Here is a 12,193-nt window from a genome sequence, read left to right on the forward strand (position 1 = left end):
GATACCCTGATGCTCAAAACATATTTCAGGGAGGAGGGAAGGGAGAAAGATAAGGAGGACGGAAGGAAGGTAGAGAGAACTGGAAAGGTGGGGGTGGGGTTGGCTGGCCCATGTTGATAAGAATCAGGTGCAGCTGCTTTTAGACTCCTTTTCATTACATTCAGGATGCCTTTTTCTCACCTGAAGTATCCACTCCCAAACCCAGCCCCTCATGTCAGCGTTCATGTCAGAATCAGGAGCTTCCTGGCCTATGGCTCACCTGATACCCACACATTTCAGCCACCCAGTCCTGGCTCCAAGCTTTCTGTCTGTGCCATAATGTCTGCAAACTGCATCTGCTCATTGATCACTTGCTCTGCCCCGAGATCCACCCAAAACTTTCTCCAGTCTTACTGAACCCCAGAGCTGCATTCTTCGTCCAACCCCATTCTGCCCATTCCTTCCCTGAAAGCCACTAGCCACTGTCACTATCTCCCCTAATCTGGCTCCTGAACAAGCCTGGGGATTCTCCATCTGTGTGGCTCTGAACAGGCTTTCTCTCCTTTCTAGGGATCTATAAGCATGAACTTCCTCCTTCATAACACTCGTCTCCACGTCTGAGTGTGTTATTGTCCTGGATAAAAACAAACCCCAGGTACTGTTACAATACTAGCCTGTTTGCCAGGCAGTGTTGGCTCATGGGAGGTGTCAAGAGAGTTCCATCATCCTTCCCAGAGCTCACACTGCAGTGTGCAGAACAGATGTGGGAAGAGCGAGTCGAGAGCAGTGCGGGGTGTCCAGTACCAGGAAAGAGCCAGGTCAGGGGCTCTGGGAACCCAGAGGAGGCACAGCCACCTGGCTGCAAGCCAGAGAGAGCTCAGAGAGCTTCCTGGTGGAGGGATGCTGGAAGTGCATCACAAGGGATAGACACTGACAAGGGATGGACAGATGGCTACCGAGGGCACCCACAAAGAAAGGGTGAGATGCAGAAGCAGCACTGGGACCAGGAGACTGAGGCCTGTTCAGGGACTGGCAGGTGAGAAGAGTGGCTGTTCAAATCAGCAGGTGACATGGTTGTTGATACCCCCATGGGAGCTACTGGAACATCTGGGCCCTGCCCTGTAGCTCAGAAAGCCTAGGACCAACACAGATTAGTCATCAGATGCAGGCAGCCCCCAAAGGGGCAAGGCTGTGGCACTGTTATCTCCACAGAAGCAGCCACTCCTAAGGGCTTTGGGATGAAGGCTGAGTGCCCACAGCACTGCCGGCAGCTATAGCAGTGAGTCCCTCACCGAGGGTCATCCAGGAGATACATGGTGGCCATCACAGCCTCCTCCCCGCTCAGCTGATTAGTAAAATGCCATTATTGAAGTATCCCCTTGTTTATTTTATTTTGCAAAGTCTTATTTGCATTCATTGTGTATCTTTAACATATCATTTCCCTATTTGCTTATGTTACAGGGTACATTAATTATAGCAAAGAAGGAAAACATTACTGTGGAGTGTGTACACACACACCCTCTACTGAGTTCATTCTATGTTAAATAATTAGGTTATCAGCATTTTAAATGCTCAATGCTACGCAAAAATACTTGTTGCATTGTTATGTGGGAGTTGGGGAGCATTTTAATAATTTTCAGAAATTGCTGGGGTGTTTTGAACCAGGCTAGGAATGCAGTAGGATATTTTCCCGCTTGAAATGATGGTGTACAGTCTCTCATTATCCGAAGTGTTGCTCTATGGCACATTTCAAAGAGGGGTTAGGTTGGTTTCTCACTCAGCTGTATGGCATGTAGGGCTTTAATTGGTTCTTTTAAACTGCTGTGTAGTATTCTGTAATATGGATATGGCAAAACGTGGCCAGCTACTCTCCTAGTGAAAATTTATTTTTGTTTCCATTTTTCCCCATTATAAATAATACCGTAACATCCTTGAGTTGTTTCCATTTTTCCTCCACTACAAACAATGCTGTAAGAATCATTCCTTCTTTCTATCCCGGATAGTGCTGCAATACACATTCTGGCTTGTGTCTTTCATGCACTGCTGACTTTATTTGTATAGGATAGATTCCCCAAAGTGGGTTTTCTCACTCAAAGGGCACATGCATTTAAAATTTTAATAGACATTGTAAGGTTAATTTGTGTAAAGGTTGAAGCAATTCACACTCATGAACAAATGTGGGTGTACCTGGTTTCTCATATTCTTGCCAGCATCAGAATTTATTGCTCTTTTAATCACTTGCTAATCTAATCCATGAAAATAGCATCCCATGATTAATTTAATTTGTATTTCCTTAACTGCTTGTGAGGTTAGGCAACTCTTCCTCAGCTGGATAGGCAATTTTGATTTCTTTTGTGAATTGTCTGATTATATCTTTTTGGACTACTTTTCTCCAAAGTCTCAGTTTCCTCATCCATAAAATGGGGAAATGATACTATGTAACTCATGAGAGTTGTGATTTTTTTTTCTTTTTTTTGAGACACAGTCTTACTACGTCACCCTCGGTAGAGCGCTGTGACATCACAGCTCACAGCAGCCTCCAATTCTTGGGCTTAAGCAATTCTCTTGCCTCAGCACCCAAGCAGCTGGGACTACAGGCGCCTGTCACAATGCCCAGCTATTTTTTTGTTATAGTTGTCATTGTTGTTTAGCAGACCTGGGCTGGGTTCGAACCTTCCTGTCTTGGTGTATGTGGCTGGTGCCCTAACTACTGAGCTATGGGCATCGAGCCAAGAGTTGTGAAGATTTAATGAGTCAATGCACATAAAGAGCTTTGAGAAGGAGAGAAAATATTATTATTACATGCTGGGTACCAGACACTGGGTAGCTTTTTCCATCATTTTTGTTTTGGGGGGTTATTTTGGGGGCAGTGCTCTCCATACAAAGGGTTTTGCTTGGGAAGGAAAAAGACCAAGTTAAGATGAGAGAAAGACCATGTCTTGGGCTGATTGAAGGTAGGAGCCATCAGCAGAAAGACCTGGATTAGCCAGTGGAGATTGTCAGGAGCTAAGCCTGGGAACTGGAAGGGGGGCCATATTGGCAGGGTATTTTGGGGGGGGGTCAAGAAAAATGGGTGTGATCCTGAGTAGTAACCATGGCAATAACTTGGACAGAACAGCTCCCATGTTCCAAGGACTTTGCTTGAACACTGTCCCAGTAAGAGGGGACCAATCATTTATCTCCATCTTAACACCCAGACAAGCTGAGTGATTTGCCCAAGGTCACACAGCATGTGAGTGGCAGGGCAGAAATATAAACCCACGACTGTATGATGCCACCACTACCCAGCTCCCCACACCCCACTATTCCATCTTAAGATTTTGAAATGACTGGTTTCTGAGTGACCCTGCCATAGAGTTGAGGGACCTCAACCTGAGTCAGGTCATGAAGTTCAACCATCATCATTTCTAGATTTTTTGGCTAGAATTTTAGGAAGAAATTTGAAAGCTCTTGCAGTCGTTATGCAGCCTTCTGCATTTCTCTGTTGAGCCGGAGATGCATTTGTTACCACACTAATTAGAGCAGAAATTAGCTAAAATGCTGAGTTTTAGCAGAGAGTGATTTGGCTGCAGGTGTCAGTAATTAGCAAAAATGAGTCATTTGATGTTTGTAGACACACAGCCTTCTCAACTTTTATTCAAAAATAAACTTCGTGGGTCTATTGTTCTGAATCACTTCTGCTAATGCATGTGTCTATCTTAATGTAATTTAGTATAAATATTTTAAATAAATCAGTACTGTTGTTTTTCACTAGCAGTACAAAAATGAAATACGAATAACATTTTCTTTTAGTGAGTTCGGCAGAAACCTGAAAAACAGACATATAGAAGTTATTGTTTGCTAGCTCTTTCTTCCTTTTTTTCCTTCCCTTTCTTTTGGTTTCTTGGGGCATAAATAATTTACCTCCAATATCCTGTCCCGAGCAGGGACTGAGCAAATAAAATAAACAGAATGCCAGTGGATACCTGCAGGCTTTGGAAATGGCATTAGAAGTCCCTCCGAAACTAGACATTCATTCGTTAGTCCAGGACCTCACTGCTTGGCAACAGCCTGAGTTCTGAGGCAGGAGGGGTAAAAAAGGAAACTTACATAGAGATAGAGGTAGCTGGTGCCTTGCAAGGCAAAATCTATTCCTTAATCAAACCGGATAAGTCGGCCAATTACGAGATACGAGAGCATCTGTGTGCATAGCAGGTGGGAACAGAAGCCTGGAAATTATTTTTCCTACTGACAACAGTTGTGTGCATGTGATGTGTGTGTCTAAAGTGTGCCTTTGTGTGTTGTGTGTGCATTTTTAGGCTTAGAACCAGTGCCTGCAGCAACCATCACCCCCACCATGGGAAGCTGAATGCAGGAGTCTCACTTTTGCCCAGGAGAGGTGCCTGGCCCTCCCCACTTGCTAGCTGGGTTCTAGAGTGCTCTGCTGCTCTCTCTGGGACTCATGCATCTGGACATGAGCAGATCTTGGATCAACAGGGTGACAAGAAGGAGTAGACTCTTCTGCACCATGGGGCAAAGTAAGGGGACCCTGTCTGTCCACAGTGAGCCTGATGGCTCTTGTGCTCAGAAGCTGGCTAATCAAGGGTATAGGGGGAGTGGATCCAACACATTCCCTTCAACAATTTGGCATCCTTAAGAATAACTAGTGCAATGGACCAAAATACTTCAAACAGGTATAAATCTATGTTTTCATAATATTTAATAAAGAAGTATCATTGATCACTTTTAGAAGATATTAGGTTATCCACTCATTATTTTGAAAATTGGTCAGTAAAGGGGAAAATTTAAACATTTATCTTGCCTTTTCTACAGCTATGGTACCTCAGGCCAGGTGACCAGACATTTAATGAGGGGAAGGTCCTCACTGTAGAAGTATTCAAGCTAATGAATGAATAAAATATGGAATTCAGATATTTACATTTTATACCCCTTAATGAACTAATAATGGATACAAGCAATGATCATAAAAGGCCACAAATACCCTCCAAAAAGATACAAACCAAGCATTATGTACCCCAGTGGAAGGACATGACACCACATAATGAAATATTCTTGCCCAATATCAAAATCTGAACATAATTAAGACCCTCGATCTAACCATCAATTTACAGAAAGCACAGAGATCAGAAGAACATGTTAAATGACATCATGACAAACTCCATAGGACAAATGACCCAATTTTTCCATTAAATACTTTGCAAGAAAAAGAGGGAGGGTATAGATGAAAGGAGACGTAGAGACAGATGAAACAATTGCAATGTCTGGATCTTATTTAGATCCTGACTTATATCTTAAAGCGATAAAAGAAAAAATACATATGAGGCAATTAGGGAGCTTTGAATGGTGTCTGGATATTTGATGATACGTGGGTATGAAGGAATCATTGTGCATAGCATTAGCTATGATAATGGCATCATGTCTATGTTTTTGAAAGACCAACACTAAAATATTTACAAATTAAACTATGGAATGCCTGGGATTTGCTTCAAATGAATTCAGTGCATCCCTGGAGTGGGTAGAGAAAGAAAGTGGGACAAAGTAGTTCTAGGCCTCATTTGAAAATTGTTGAAGCTGGGTGAGGTCACGTGGGAGGTCAGTACAGTGCTCTCTTTGCCTCTTTTTTTTTTTTTCATAGCTGTATACATTAACGCGATCATGGGGCACCATACACTGGTTTTATAGAAAGTTTGACACATGCCTTCCTGGCATTTTCTTAGTTATTGTGTTAAGACATTTATATTCTACATTTACTAAGTTTCACATATACCCTTGTAAGATGCACTGCAGGTGTATTCCCACCAATCACCCTCCCTCTGCCCCCCTCCCTTTCCCCTTTCCCCCCTATTCTTAGGTTATAATTGGGTTATAGCTTTCATGTGAAAGCCATAAATTAGTTTCATAGTAGGGCTGAGTACATTGGATACTTTTTCTTCCATTCTTGAGATACTTTACTAAGAAGAATATGTTCTAGCTCCATCCATGTAAACATGAAAGAGGTAGAGTCTCCATCTTTCTTTAAGGCTGCATAATATTCCATGGTGTACATATACCACAATTTATTAATCCATTCGTGGATCAATGGGCACTTGGGCTTTTTCCATGACTTAGCAATTATGAATTGGGCTGCAGTAAACATTCTGGTACAAATATCTTTGTTATGATGTGATTTTTGGTCTTCTGGGTATATGCCTAGTAGAGAAATTATAGGATTGAATGGCAGATCTATTTTTAGATCTCTGAGTGTTCTCCAAACATCTTTCTAAAAGGAATGTATTAATTTGCATTCCCACCAGCAGTGTAGAAGTGTTCCCTTTTCTCCACATCCAGGCCAACATCTCTGGTCTTGGGATTTTGTGATATAGGCTAATCTTACTGGCGTTAGATGATATCTCAAAGTAGTTTTGATTTGCATTTCTCTGATGATTAAAGATGATGAGCATATTTTCATATGTCTGTAGGCTGTGCACCTGTCTTCTTCAGAGAAGTTTCTCTTCAAGTCCCTTGCCCAGACTGTGATGGGATCACTTGTTCTTTTCTTGCTTATACATTTGAGTTCTCTGTGGATTCTGGTTAATAAACCTTTGTCAGAGATATACCCTGCAAATATCTTCTCCCATTCGGAGGGCTGTTTACTTGCTTTACTTACTGTGTTCTTAGCTATGCAGAAGCTTTTTAGTTTGATCAGGTCCCAGTAGTGTATTTTTGAAGCTGCTTCAATTGCCTGGGAGTCCTCCTCATAAAATACTCACCTAGACCCATTTCTTCAAGGGTTTTCCCTGTACTCTCTTCTAATATTTTTATAGTTTCATGTCTTAAGTTTAAATCTTTAATCCAATGAGAGTCTATCTTAGTTAATGGTGAAAGGTGTGGGTCCAGTTTCAGTCTTCTACAGGTTGCCAGCCAGTTCACCCAGCACCATTTGTTAAATAGGGAATCTTTTCCCCACTGAATGTTTTTAATTGGCTTGTCAAAGATCAAATAACGATAAGTAGCTGGATTCATCTCTTGGTTCTCTATTCTGTTACAGATATCTACTTCTCTGTTTTTGTGCCAGTACCATGCTGTTTTGATCACTATGGATTTGTAGTATAGTCTGAGGTTTGGTAGCATGATTCCTCCTGCTTTGTTTTTATTTCTGAATAATGTCTTGGCTATTTGAGTTTTTTTCTGATTCCATACAAAATGAAGTATTATTTTTTCAAGATCTTTAAAGTATGACAGTGGAGTTTTAATAGGGATTGCATTACAATTGTATATTGCTTTGGGTAGTATGGACATTTTAACAATGTTGATTCTTCCCAGCCATCAGCATGGTATGTTTTTCCATTTGTTAACATTTTCAGCTATTTCTTTTCTTAGAGTTTCATAGTTCTCTTTATAGAGATCTTTCACATCCTTTGTTAGATAACCTCCCAAATATTTCATCTTCTTTGGCACTACTGTGAATGGAATAGAGTCTTAACTGTTTTTTCAGCTTGACTATTGTTGGTATATATAAAGGCTACCAATTTATGAATGTTGATTTTGTAACCTGAGACGCTGCTGTATTCCTTGATCACTTCTAAGAGTTTTGTAGTAGAATCCCTGATGTTTTCCAGATATACAATCATATCATCTGCGAAGAGTGAAAGTTTGATCTCTTCTGACCCTATATGGATACCCTTGATCGCCTTTTCTTCCCTAATTGCGGTGGCTAAAACTTCCATTACAATGTTAAAGAGCAGTGGAGACAATGGGCAGCCTTGCCTGGTTTCTGATCTGAGTGGAAATGATTTAAATTTAACTCCATTCAATACGATATTGGCTGTGGGTTTGCTGTAGATGGCCTCTATTAGTTTAAGAAATGTCCCTTCTATACCAATTTTCTCAAGTGTTCTGATCATGAAGGGATGCTGGATATTATCAAAAGCTTTTTCTGCATCAATTGAGAGAATCATATGGTCTTTGTTTTTTAATTTGTTTATGTGCTGAATTATACTTATAGATTTATGTATATTGAACCAGCCTTGAGACCCTGGGATAAAACCGACTTGGTCATGAGGTATAATATGTTTGATGTGTTGCTGGATTCTGTTTGTTAGAATCTTGTCGAATATTTCTGCATCTATATTCATTAGGGATATTGGTCTATAATTTTCTTTTCTTGTTGGGTCTTTTCCTTGTTTGGGGATCCCTATGCTGAAACATTTCAAGCCAGAAGAGGGTGGTCATCGACTTCTAATCTCCTAAAGCAAAATAACTTTCAACCCCGGATTCTGTATCCAGCTAAACTGAGTTTCATTTATGATGGAGAAATTAAATACTTTAATGACATTCATATGGTGAAGAAATTTGCCATAACCAAACCAGCTCTTCAGGATATTCTCAGACCTATCCTCCATAATGACCAGCCCAATCCTCTACCACAAAAGTGAACTCACTCAGAAACTTTTGATCAAACTCCAACTTCCACAGTGGTGAAAGGATTAAAAATGTCCACTGGACTTTCCAAAAACTCGATACCCAAAATTTTACCAGACTTATCAATATTCTCCATTAATGTGAACGGCCTAAACTGCCCTCTAAAGAGGCACATGTTAGCTGACTGGATACAAAAACTCAGGCCAGATATTTGCTGCATACAAGAGTCACATCTTACCTTAAAAGACAAATATAGACTCAGGGTGAAAGGATGGTCTTCCATATTTCAGGCAAATGGTAATCAGAAAAAAGCAGGTGTTGCAATTCTATTTGCAGATACAATAGGCTTTAAACCAACAAAAGTAAGGAAGGATAAGAATGGTCACTTCATATTTGTTAAGGGTAATACTCAATTTGATGACATTTCAATTATGAATATCTATGCACCCAACCAGAATGCACCTAATTTTATAAGAGAAACTCTAACAGACATGAGCAACTTGATTTCCTCCAGCTCCATAATAGTTGGAGATTTCAAGATTCCTTTGGCAGTGTTGGATAGATCCTCCAATAAGAAGCTGAGCAAAGAAATTTTAGATTTAAATCTATCCATCCAACATTTGGATTTAGCAGACATCTACAGAACATTTCATCCCAACAAAACTGAAGATACATACTTCTCATCAGCCCACGGAACATACTCCAAAATCTTAGGTCACAGTAAATTTAAAGGAATAGAAATTATTCCTTGCATCTTCTCGGACCACCATGGAATAAAAGTTGAACTCAGTAACAATAGGAATCTGCATACTCATACAAAAACATGGAAGTTAAGTAACCTTATGCTGAATGATAGCTGGGTCAAAGATGAGATCAAGAAGGAAATTGCCAAATTTTTGGAACAAAATGGCAATGAAGACATGAATTATCAGAACCTCTGGGATACTGCAAAGGCAGTCCTAAGAGGGAAATTTATAGCACTGCAAGCCTTCCTCAAGAGAACGGAAAAAGAGGAAGTTAACAACTTAATGGGACATCTCAAGCAACTGGAAAAGAAAGAACATTCCAACCCCAAACCCAGTAGAAGAAAAGAAATAACCAAAATTAGAGCAGAATTAAATGAAATTTAAAACAAAGAATTATACAACAGATCAATAAATCAAAAAGTTCATTTTTTGAAAAGGTCAATAAAATAGATAAACCTTTGGCTAACCTAACTTGCCTGGCAGGAGAACGCCGTGGCACCCTAGTAGGGGAGGTAGGTCCAGTTTTTAGAGGTTCTCTCCCGTAGAGTGTAGTAGGAGGACCTTTGAACTCTGCTCATTTGTTTGTGGGGCACTCCAACCGTTCTCCTGGGGAAGGGGACTCCCGTCCGCTTGGTGATGGATTTTGTACCTTTTGTTTGTATCCTTGGGGTGTCAGCTTGCCTCAGTGGGATTGATGTGCGTTCTTCAACCTTCTCTCTTGGTGCAGCTCTAATCCACCAGGTTACTTGCTAAATTTCTGCCCTTTAATTCTCCTTCTGGACAGGAGCCTCTGTGGAAATCTGGCTTCAGTCAGCCATCTTGTCTGTGCCCCCTCTCTTTGCCTTTGAGGTGTTCCAAATTTTCTGTAATGAAGTCTTCTCTGGAAGGATGTCCTTGCTACCTTCCAGAGCTCCCCCAGGGGGCGTAGAGCACAGAGGTCAAAAGATGGTTTTTGGCCTAAGAGACAGACTTGAGAATACACATTTGTAAAGTGGTTGACACCAGTGCCATCTCATAAGACTGTTGGGAAGATGCCATGAGATGATGTTGGTCTGGTGTTTGGTGCAGGGATTAGTACATTTGCTGTTACTATTCCTGGCCTCTTTCTTTCCATAGGGCCTTGTGAAGCTGATCCACTGGAGCTAATGAAAGGCTGAAAAAGGAATGCAAAGTTGACCCGATCAAAGGGGCTCAGACACTAGCCTCAGCTCTCCAGCACCCAGTCAAGTCTCTGGGATCCCAGAGGAAAGGGGATTTCAACTGGGTGGCAGAGGGACCTTCTTTCAGTAGCCAGGCAGTGGGGATCGGGCGTAGACTAAGAATAGAGAGGAAGCTGCTACAGTGGAACAGGTGGCACAATCACCTTATTGGTAAAAGAACTATATTTCCTTTCTGGAAATACATGCAGAGGCAGATGTGCTCACTTCATCCTAGTAGCCAGAGGTAGGGATGGGTGAGATTTCTGCAGTTTGGGGGTGTTCTAGGCTTCTGAATGATACTGAGTTGTCCCAAGTGAAGTGTCAGAGATTTAGTATCTTCTGGAGTGGAGGGCATCATACTTTCTGTAACAGACCAGATAGCAAATGTTTTAGGCTTTGTGGGCCACATGGTCTCTCAGATCTGTGCCTGTAGTGTGACAACAGCCAGAGACAACACATAAAGGAATGGGCATCATTGTCTTCCAATAGGACTTTGCTGACAAAGCCAGGCAGCAGACCGCATTTGGCCAGAGGATCACAGTTTGATCAACCCTGTTCTCTTTTTCCATTGCTGTCCTGCAGAACTTTCTGTGATGATGCAAGGGTGCTTTCCATGCTGTGCAAAATGGAAACCATTAGCCACATACGGTTACTAAGCACTTTAAATGGGGTTAGCTGGACCGGGGAACTAATTTTTAATTTTTATTAAATCTGAGTTAGTTTCAATTTTAGAAGTCATATGTAGCTAGTTACTGCCAGCCCTGCCATTACAGGAGGAGGAGAGGTAGCACAAAGAAAGGAAGTGATTTGTTTAAGGTCTGGCTCCAACCTTTGGGTCCCAGCCTTTCCTTGATCCATGGTATGAAGTAGCCTGACCCCAAGAACTGCTTGAGTGATGAGGTAGAAGAACTGGATGCTGATCCACCACCTGCCCAGGCTGCGGGACCTTGGCAAAGTCATCGACCTTGTCGCTCTTCTCTTTCTTCATTTGTACCGTGGAGGCCACACCCCAACCTCAGCCATTTCCCATTCACCAGTGGGGGTTTCTCAGAGGATCACACAAGACAATGTAAGCAAAGGCCTTTTGAATACTTCAAAGCACCCTGGGAGGTTCAGGATGTTCTGCATTAATTTATCTAACCTGAGGTAGGAAAGTGAAATGTTGGCTATGAAAGACGGGTGGAAGCTGTGTGATTCATCACTCGCTGAAACTCTCCCAGGTTAAATCTCTCTTCCAGTGAATTTCCTGGGGAGAATTCAGGGCTGTGTTCCAGCTAACAAATTCATCCCTTTGCTTTGACTCTGAACCAAATTCTGGGATGGCATCAAAGCCAGCCTCCCAGGAGTCCCTGGGAACCGTCTGGGCCCCAGGCCCTCTGATCCTTCCCTATCTCTGTGCTGGAGACATTCCTGGGCCTGCTATCCCCCACTCCTTGCAGACTCCATCATACCCCTAGTCCTGCTACTGCTGCCCTCCCCTTGTCTTGATTATTAAATCAGTGCCCACTTGGTCCTTTTGAGGGAGGAAACTCAGGCCCTGACCTTTTTTCCAGAGGAGGATGTGGGGGAAGGTGGGGAGGGGGCATAGCATCACATCCTGAGTTGGTTCACCTGTGAGAAGAGAGTCAGGAAGAAGAGGTGAATAGGGAAAGGAAACATACCCTAAAAGGGGAAAGTAAGACTCTCAGCAAGACCCTCAAGCTGAGGTTCCTTTCCTGTCAATGGTCAGATATGAGAAGTATTTCAAAAACCCTGAGCACAGGGCTTCTCCCCAGAAACAGATGATTCCAGATGGAATGGGGCAGGGGTCTTGTGAAGCAAGATTACTGGGCCCATAGGAACACTCTGTCAAGCTCTGTGTATGAAATA

This window comes from Nycticebus coucang, chromosome 12, assembly GCF_027406575.1.
Source record: "Nycticebus coucang isolate mNycCou1 chromosome 12, mNycCou1.pri, whole genome shotgun sequence".
In the NCBI taxonomy this organism is placed as follows: Eukaryota; Metazoa; Chordata; class Mammalia; order Primates; family Lorisidae; genus Nycticebus; species Nycticebus coucang.